This window comes from Topomyia yanbarensis, unplaced genomic scaffold (genome assembly GCF_030247195.1).
Source record: "Topomyia yanbarensis strain Yona2022 unplaced genomic scaffold, ASM3024719v1 HiC_scaffold_5, whole genome shotgun sequence".
Classification (NCBI taxonomy): Eukaryota; Metazoa; Arthropoda; class Insecta; order Diptera; family Culicidae; genus Topomyia; species Topomyia yanbarensis.
In genome coordinates, this window is record NW_026683713.1 from 1019237 (window position 1) to 1028641 (window position 9405).

The 9405-nt window shown below is 40.0% G+C and overlaps 1 protein-coding gene across 1 annotated transcript in view; it reads right to left on the reverse strand.

Annotated features, from left to right (window-relative positions):
- The window catches only part of LOC131695722 (uncharacterized), a 137059-nt gene extending 129423 nt beyond the window's left edge, over window positions 1-7636 (reverse strand). Inside the window, exon 1 of the mRNA XM_058984218.1 lies at window positions 7222-7636. The gene's annotated coding sequence lies outside the window, so the exon portion shown is untranslated. The remainder of the gene's footprint in view (window positions 1-7221) is intronic.
- Window positions 7637-9405: the final 1769 nt, after the last annotated feature.

The following is a 9405-nucleotide window of genomic DNA, read 5'->3' on the forward strand; positions in this document are numbered from 1 at the left end:
CCATGTACTTTGTCTTGTCCGCAAGTTGTATTCCCTGAATATATCCATAAATTGTCGCATTTGGTCCGTCGTCGATCGTGCTTCTCGAAACCCGCTTTGATATTCATCAACAAAGGATTCAGCCAACAGACGCAGTCCCCTCAAAAGAACACGAGAGACTATTTTGTAGGCGGCATTGATGATCGTTATGTTTCGGAAGACATTATGTTCGAGTTTGTAGTCCTTCTTGAAGATAGGTAGTCCTTCTTGATGTCCGATCACGGAGTGGATTGCATCTTACAGCCGGTCACTTTTTAGACTTTTAGAAGTTCACCCGGGATTCCGCCTTTCTCAACGGCTTTATCGTTTTTAAACTCTCGGATCCACTCATTCCTAAAAAAACATTCGGTCAAATAACGTACGCTAGCACACGAAACTAACCTTCGATAGAACACTTATTAGACCGCTTGTCTTATCGACTATGCTGGACCAACGCAGCCGTTACACATAACAGGAAACGAAGCACCTTTCCAATGGAATTAAAAGATTGAAAACACACTACCTATATACTTTTGAGGTAGAGACATTTAAAGACAAACAAGTTGTTTACAAAAAAAGTTCAATAACTTTGTAACAGTTGATTTGATACACCCTGTGTATGATAGAGCTGCCTGGTTTAATTCCAGTAAATTAGTCTGCATACTCACTAGACCGGCAACAATTTTGAATTTTTTCCGGAACACTGCTAATTCGAACGGTAATTGATAATGGTAATCATATGCAAAATATAAACTTTTTATGATAGCTCTAGTTCACCCACAAAAGGTTTCAAGTTTCTATAGTAATATATATATATATAGAAATTCGGAAATAACAACTTAAATTCCAATAAAAAATATCACAGTAACTCTGCATACCTCAAAACTTGCGGTCGCGTAGCTTATCTTATAACGAACAGCTTTGTTAAAGATCGCATATTGATTGGAGGTTCGCCTAAAGTTTTTTAACTTTGAAGGCAAACCATTTTTTTCGAAATTTCCTATTCTAAGCGTGTGCGAGAAAGAGAGGCAACACATAACTTTACATGAGAATATCTTTTTACTGTAAAATCGTATCAATTTCTTCGGTGATGTTGATCCTTACACTTTAAGATATATATCTGCAGATTTTGGGATGCACAAGTTGATGCTGGCATTTTGTACTGAATTTATTGTTTCGATTGCCCATTTTTCATATATTTTCACATACAAACTTGAAAATTCTGGTGAGTGAACTAGAGTTTTCGAAAAAAGCTCATATTTGACAAATTGTATGTAAAGCCAATTACCGTTTGATTTAACAGTGTTTCGAAAAAAGTCAAATGCGGGTCTAATACTCACGCTACTACAAGGACATTCGGAAACTCATCTCCGTTGAATCTTCTGAGACTGATCAATAAGTATATAGTTTTGTTCGATCCCATCCGTCGTCCCGATTTCCTACCTTTTTAATTGTCAACAGATGCGAAAATAATATAAATTCAAGCTCTTCCTCCGCACTTGGTTTTATCGTGATTAATGAATACTAAAAAATGAAATAGAAATTTGTTGAGTAGGAAATGCCGCCCCCTGATTTTGGCGCTTGGGGCGGTTGCCCCTTTCGCCCCCCCCCCCCTTAGCGCCGCCACTGCAAGAAGGTGAATGTTTTGTCGTTTCTTTGAAAAATGAGTGAAGCCAACATAAGCTGGCTTCCTGGCTCGGATAGTTGCCAAAATGACAGCGAACGCGCTTTAAGCAACGTTCACATCACTAGGAGCCAATGTTGTTAACTCGAAATAAAACTTATCGAATACAAACAAACTTCATTTTGATGTGCTTAACTGGTACTGAGGTGATAAAAGCATTCGGATTTTGTGGAGGAACAACGATGAAAGAGAAAGCGTGATTTCTCATATATTGTTATTAATTACTTGTTTTGAATCCAACTTTTAAACAGTCTCGTACAGTTCATGTGAACAGACCTTGAACATTTTAAGCGCAGCTAGCGCTACTGGCTTTAGGTGGCAGCTTCAGAAAACAAACAGTTTTCACGGGGCTGCTTGATACATTTGAGAATAGGCATGCCTTTTTCTTCAAGCTTTTTTCTTGTCACGCAAAAGCTATAAGCAGCAACAACACCATTATTGTCTAATAGTAATAGTAGCGCCTGGGTGCGGGTTTGAAGATCTAGCCGTCCGAGAATATTAGCATTCAGGGGCATTTTGGGAATTAGTTCATAAAGTTCTCTTCACATTCTGATCAAAATTCCCACGATCTACAAGCGTATCCAGTTATCTTTTTGGTCGTTTATGGATTCGGCACATATTCATGGAGGGTGAGAATGAAACGTGACGAAGCCATTTTGGAATCTGGTTTAGATTCGGAATGACGAGTACATGATGGAAATCGATGTCGGAAGCCATTTTGACAACCATAAATGGATGCTTCCGATTTAGACAACTTTTCTATAACCTGTAGAATATGGGTATTTCGGAAATATGGCTGACGAGTATATGACGGAAATCGACGTTGGAAGCCATTTTGTAAACCAAAGTGGAGACATCCGGTTTAGATAAATTCTTTATAACATCTACAAAATGAGTATTTCCAGAATGGAAAAATTATGTTGTAGATGTATTGGTATAGACGTTCTCTTCGCCTGTTTCAGGTGTGAGCGGAATACACTCCAATTTGTTTTTTTTTATTTCCCTGTGTTTTTGCACTGTGAGTTGATTGACTTCTATGGCGAACATTATGTGTCTGTGATCCGACTGACTAGGTTCGTCAGAAACGTGCCAACTCTTTATCTTTTCCGTTATTTGAGCACTGCATAATGTTACGTCCAGTACTTCGCTCCAAACTGCGGTTATAAGTGTAGATACAACTCTCTTGTTGCATACATTGACATCATTCGATGACATGTACTCTAGTATGTACTCACCTCAAGTATTTTTATCCGTGCTACCTCATATTGTGTGATGTGCATTGGCATCACATCCAATGATAAAGGGCTTGATTCTGCAGTACTTTATGAGGGCATCGATTTCATAAGATGGTGCTGTATCCGCATCGCCAGGGAAGTAGGTAGATGCGATCACAATCTCCTGCTTTCCCATAGCCGTCGGTGCCTCCACTGTTATTGCAACGACATCTCGTTGAATGAATCCTGTAATTGGAGAGAGCGCCATTGCTCCGTTTATCAGAACTGCAGCTCTTGGAGTTGGCTGGTCGTTACAATATACTACCTTATGAGCTGATGAATTTAAACCAAAGATTTTGTGCTTATTTGCCCACGGCTCCTGTAGAAGAGCGATGACTAGTCGCTCTCTGGTGAACCTCCGAGCAAAGGACGCTTGTGGCACCTTTGGCATGGTGGAGATTCACTTGAATGCAGCCAATACTGCTCATTTTTTCGGCGTTTCTTTACCGTCGATTTTTGGGGCCAATGCTTCGTCCTCTTTATTATACCAATAGCTAGCCACAGACTGTGTGCTGTTCGACGTTCCAGTGGCATTTTCTGGTCCAGTATTTTCTTCGTCTCTTGCCGTTTGCGCAGCTTCGCCTACAGGGTGTTTTCGATCCTCTCCTTGCGATTCAGTTCGTGCTTTTGTGTATTGCTCGTGAGACGGGCTACTACCGATGCACTCGTTACCGTTGCTGCAGGCTTGCTATGATCAGAAGTCCGTCGTGAGGTACTCCGTAGCTGGGTCACCCTCAGGAACTTTTACAGTCCATGCTTGCCGAGAGCTTCCACGTTCGGCGAAGACCGGGCCCCCCTTCAACTTCATCTACCGCCAACAGGAGCTCTGCCGTTTTGAGGACTGTAGTTCTCTTCACGATCCTCCAGCATTCTGTGCAGAAATTGTTGTTCTGATGCTGCACCAGGCGGAGGATGCTCCCATCGGACTTTTGTCGATGCTGTCGGGGAAATACCCGATGTAAAGCGCTTCTTTTGGAATCTGAAACGCTTCAACGACTTCCAATGAAGCGCCTTCGCAGGGCTTAATCGCAGCTGTGGCATTCTGTAACCAGTTAGTTGTATCTTTGTCTACACAGGTGATTTCAAGATACCCTTGTTTGTAGCTGCACTACCTAGACATGGGTCTCGTATTGTTTGAGCTCTGCTCTATGACGCTATTGATCAGCGCGCATCGAGTGGCATTCAGCCTTTCATGGCTGGGGGTATTCGCAGGGTACCCAACCGGGACGATCGCCATCGATTGCGACTTGGCCATTTCGTTGAAGGTTGGGCGCTGCTCAGTTTTTACTGTCTGTCTGGGATCTTGACTTTTGATCTTTTTCGGTTGCGGTTCTTTCCTGCACCCACTATTGTTCGGCGACTCCGTGTCCGTCGAACGCTGTCGCTTGGCTGGTGCCTTCTCTATAGGGATTTTTGTCAGCTCTAACGCTTCAGCGGTTGTGTGGCCGTTTCTCAGCACCCACCCATAGCGTTTCTTCGCCGCTCCGCTTAAGTGACGATTTCTTCTTGTTTCTCTTGTTTTATTCTTGGAGCCCTCCAACCCACCGTTTGCTCCGCCGGACTGGTCTGTGTTCTCATTGGCCACTGTCCGATCCTCGTCTCTATCTGGAGAGTTGAGAATGGACGAAGTGCAGGACACATCATTCTCCAATGAACCTCTATTCAGCAGCTCTCCAAGTTTGCTTTCCACGCAATGCTTCTTTTCCAACACCATCGCCCAATCTCCTCCAAACTCATGTTTGCAGTGTTTTTAGTGTTTTCTGTTTTGTTCTCCCGAATAGCTGTGGTAAGACAGTCAACCCTGTAAGAGCTCCGCTTGACAGAGTAAGGGCAAAAATGCTGTGCGGTGCACCCGGGTGCCCCAAGGGCTCCGAGCGCTGCTTGGAATTTGTCAACGCTTCGGATCCCAGTCCTAGTTTTACGTAGGGTTGATGTTCGAAGTGTTGATGCTACCTCCCACCCCCCGCCATTCATCCCTCGGCACGGGTCGCGTCACACCTTGGATTGGGGCATAAATGTTACGGTTCGGGTTTTGAGGACCACCGGTGGCATAGTCTCATTCCGATGCTACAGCAGAAGGCTGATAGCACCCAGCCGACGCCGGTCTAACGACTAAATGTCTTCGATCACGTGAAGGCATGATACAGGAAACGTGTGAGTACGATGTTATCTCACCATTTGACAGCACAACTGTTGTTAGTCGCCTCTTACGACATGGGGAACAGAAACCCAGTGGGTCAATTCTTTGCTGAAATACTGCGAGAGATTTCATCCACCACCGGTTACCACACGGCTGTTCAGAGATTTTGAAGATGAACATTTCTTCTAATACATCAGTACTCTAGCTTCTATTGTTTAAAGGATATAAACACTTATAATTTCAAAAATAGAATTAAAAAAAATCTGTGATGTTTTAAAATAGATCATAGTCGCCATCGTTGGGTCAACTTTACCTCAAATCGTGACCAGTGATAGTGAGGTACAAAAAAAATTTTTTTTTGAAGAATGAAAAGTATGATAGATGTACACACCCACAAATAATGCAATTTAAATGACATGTAAATCAATACGAATGTAAGCACACAAAGCTTGAGTAAAAATTTGATTGAAAATTAAGTTGAACTCGATTCACTCAATGGAAGCATCAAAAAGCATGTGATTTTACACTTTCGTTTGTGTAATATTAGATGTAATTTATTTTTCAGTATTGGATTAAATTAAATTGGATTAAAAATACATTAAAGTGCATTGGTATTCCGTCTAATGGAACTTTAATCTTCAATCAACGTGTGAAATTATAAAAAAAATCGTTGAAAAAAGCACGACAAGTTGTGTGTATTCGTGGTGGAACTTATTTTTACATTTATACTTTTCCTCCAAATATGTGCATGAAAATAAATTTAAAATTACAAAATATTTTTTCTGTGTAGCTTACATATCTTCAGCAATCTTTTTTAAAATTAGTAGTTCTACATTTTCACTGAAAGTAGTCTGATTCTATTTAGAATGATTAAACAGTAAATTGTTTGATCTTGGTGGAACTAGAACTTCCCTAACTGTTGTTTTTGCCAAAAGAAGGGGCTCACAAACTAGGACAACTTTCCCAAACAACAAGAAACTAAAAATCCTGCTGAGTTTGCATTCTGGACCACTGTGCACTGAAGCAACCTCGATCAAAAGGATCGACTCGTCACAACGGACACGGGACAGCAATAATATGACGGCCCAACTTGTTCATGTTGTTGTTTCCTTTTTGTGCGTCTCAGCCATTTCGCATGGCAATAAAAGTGAAACTTCAAAATACCGGAGGTCAATGGCCCTGATTTTAAGAGGTTCGGGATGAAGTGAATGTATTTGTTTTTTTTTCAGTGGGAATCAGACTTTGACGAACTTTTCGATGATTCGACTGGGATGAATTACAATGAACTGCCGAGTAAGTGTGCCATCCGTGCTATAGTAAGTTTCGACTGTGTGTATAATCTTTCGAATTTGTAGACATTTTGATCAATAAATGAAACCTTGTATTATAATTTAGAATGTTGATATTTCAATTCCTATTCAGAGAGTGTAAAAAACAAACTGGTTCCTGAATAAAATTGTTTTGAAAAAGATTTAGAAATTTTTTTCTTTGCAATAAAGTTGTTAAATTAGAAACTACACATTTCCCCAATAACATCGAACAAATAAATTGAAAATATAAGTGACTGCAAATTGCCATAATTATTTAGCATTTCCTCCTTTCAAAACAAAAACAAAAGCGACACCAATTTGATTACACGAATCAAAACAAATCACCAAATTAGAGCCGCCGAACTTTCTACTGCTAATTTTCTACATCATATTTTCCATTTTTCTTTTTGACAGTTTTCTCTCCAATGGAAACAACCATCATGCAAACCAATAATTGACTGAATTCGTAATAACCAGCTATGCACACATGCAAACACTTTTCCCAAAAAAAAAAAAATAACTGAAAACAACTCACACAAATGTCGGTCAACCGCGCCAAGTTCACAACCGGTGGTTGCCATTTTTTGCTTCTCGCTTCGCTGATAACGCAAACCACCTGAACTCACCTTCCCCCATTCCTTCCTTGATCAACCCCATTTAAAGATGATCGCACTAACATATACTCACGCGCTTACGCTCCCAAAAAGGAATCCGTTTCGTTCCATTTGTCTGCCACGCAGTCAATAACAGATACTAAAACAAGAAAATAAAAAAAAACAATCCAAATATGTTCACCTTTTCGTTTCGAGTTCACCGTCCGCTTCCGCTTGCCAGGTTCCGATCGAGGGATCCCTTAACCCGTACCGCCGCCGTACCGGTTGCGCACTGTGTGACGTTTGTTGTGGTCGATTTCAAATGTTTGCACTGATCAAAGTCACTTTTGGGTACCACTACACTGTTGCACACTTTTTTTTCAACACCACGCCATCCGGATGGTGACCGATTGAGCACTTCAATTCGGGGGAGTCTGACCGAAAGCTGACGGTACTCTCTTCCTTTTTCGAGTGAGTGGATGCGCACAGGCAACAAAAAACCGGTCGACGTCGTCGTCGTCGTCGTTGAGAAAGTAGTGAAAGTTTTTGTTCCTTCTTCTCGCGACGGCAAACAGGCAGACACCGCGTCACTAGCTAGCTAGCTAGGCGAGCGATTCGAGCTGAACGATGGTAGCACACATGCACATCACATGCGTTTATTAGGAGATCTTTCGGCAAGTCTCGATGCTGCGATGCGAGCGAGCGAGAGAGAGAGAACGAGCGGTGCGAGATTTGTTGGGCGCTAACCGATGCCTGAATATGAGAAACTATACACGTCCTACGTTGCGAACTGTTGCGGCAAGACTGAAACAGATTCGATCGGTGGTTGGGTGTTTTATCAATTTTGGGGTGTTTGGGTCCCGGGATGGTTTCGGACCACCGGTCTGTTTTCGCTGCTCGGGGAGGTTGCGAAAATTGGGAGAGAGTTTGAGAGTGGTATAGCTCGCGTGTTTTTTTTGAGAAAGAAGCTGCACGCAGAGATAACAGTCGGAAAATGAGATGACGAGAAAAACTGCCGCGGTGGTGAGATGATAGCAAGTGCACATCTACGCTTATGGGAGATTGGGGATCGTGGGGGTTCGTCGCCTGGGTCGTCGTTGATGTCTTATGAGTAATTTTTGGTTTTGTGATTTGTTCAGTAACTGGTGGATGGTTTAAAATTGGGTAAGGAAAATAACTACTCAATTTTCTGAGTTGGATTGACGTAGACACCCGATCAGAAACACATAACAGAAATATTTCAAAACTATATCTCGTATTGTTACTTGTTATAAATTTCTGTTATTTTAACTACTAACGAGACCAAATTTATAAGACAATATAATACAAAAAATGTGTTCTGTTATAATCTTGTTATTTCATTCTGATCGGGCATGGTAGGGTTTTATATTAATACCAAATCGATTGACATGCAACGGATCATGAAACCTTTAAGATATTTTTATTTCCTTGTTGATGCTGCCGAGAAAATTTTCAATGCTCTAGGTCTGAGTATATTGCACACTTATAATTAGTTCTATTTGAGCATTTAAGAATTTTTGTTTATTGTTGTACATTTATTTTTAAACTTTATACGTTTTTTAAACGATAAACATCTTTTTCTCATATCGTGTGTTTAACCTATTTTACAATCTCCTCATATTTTACATAAATTTGACATCTACACATTTTTATATTTGTTTTGTGGATATATCATTTATACAGTAAGTACCCGATTTTATTAGCTTTTTGAGCCGATTTCGCCAACTTTGCGTAAAAATCCATCTGATGGTCTCTAGTAGAAGAACCAAGCTAAATTCAAGTGAATCCTTCGACCATAGTTTTATTAAGTTATAGATATAATCTATTTATTTATTGCAAGTCATCAATCACATGTAGACCGGTTTCTTACAATAATTATTAAACTAACTTAAAACTAGTTAAAAATTTGGTTTACTTTAAACTGCTGCTTAAGTTTTGTTTTCAAAAATTGACAAAAATAAAGAGTTAGTATAAATGATAAGAAAAGGTTATAAGACTAGTCTAGGAACGTAAGAAAAATATTTTAAGTCTCGGTTTATTAAACAGAAAAAAATATCTCGATTTTGTCAATGTTATATATTATCACATATTTTATATTAATAAAGTAATTTGCATGTATTGCGTATTTGACATAATTTACAAATTTTTAATAGATTACGTATTCTACTTTACATGTTAGGAATTGTTATGAGCTTTTTAGCTTTCAGAATTTCAGAGTTATTTTAGCTTTCAGAATTTGATATTCAAATAAGACACCAGACTGGCGCTTGTTGATGTACCAGATCCTGAAGAGATCAAATGCTAATGCAAGAATTTTAAGAACTGTTGGGCATTTCAAACATTTTGGTTTTTGGCATTTCCAGTT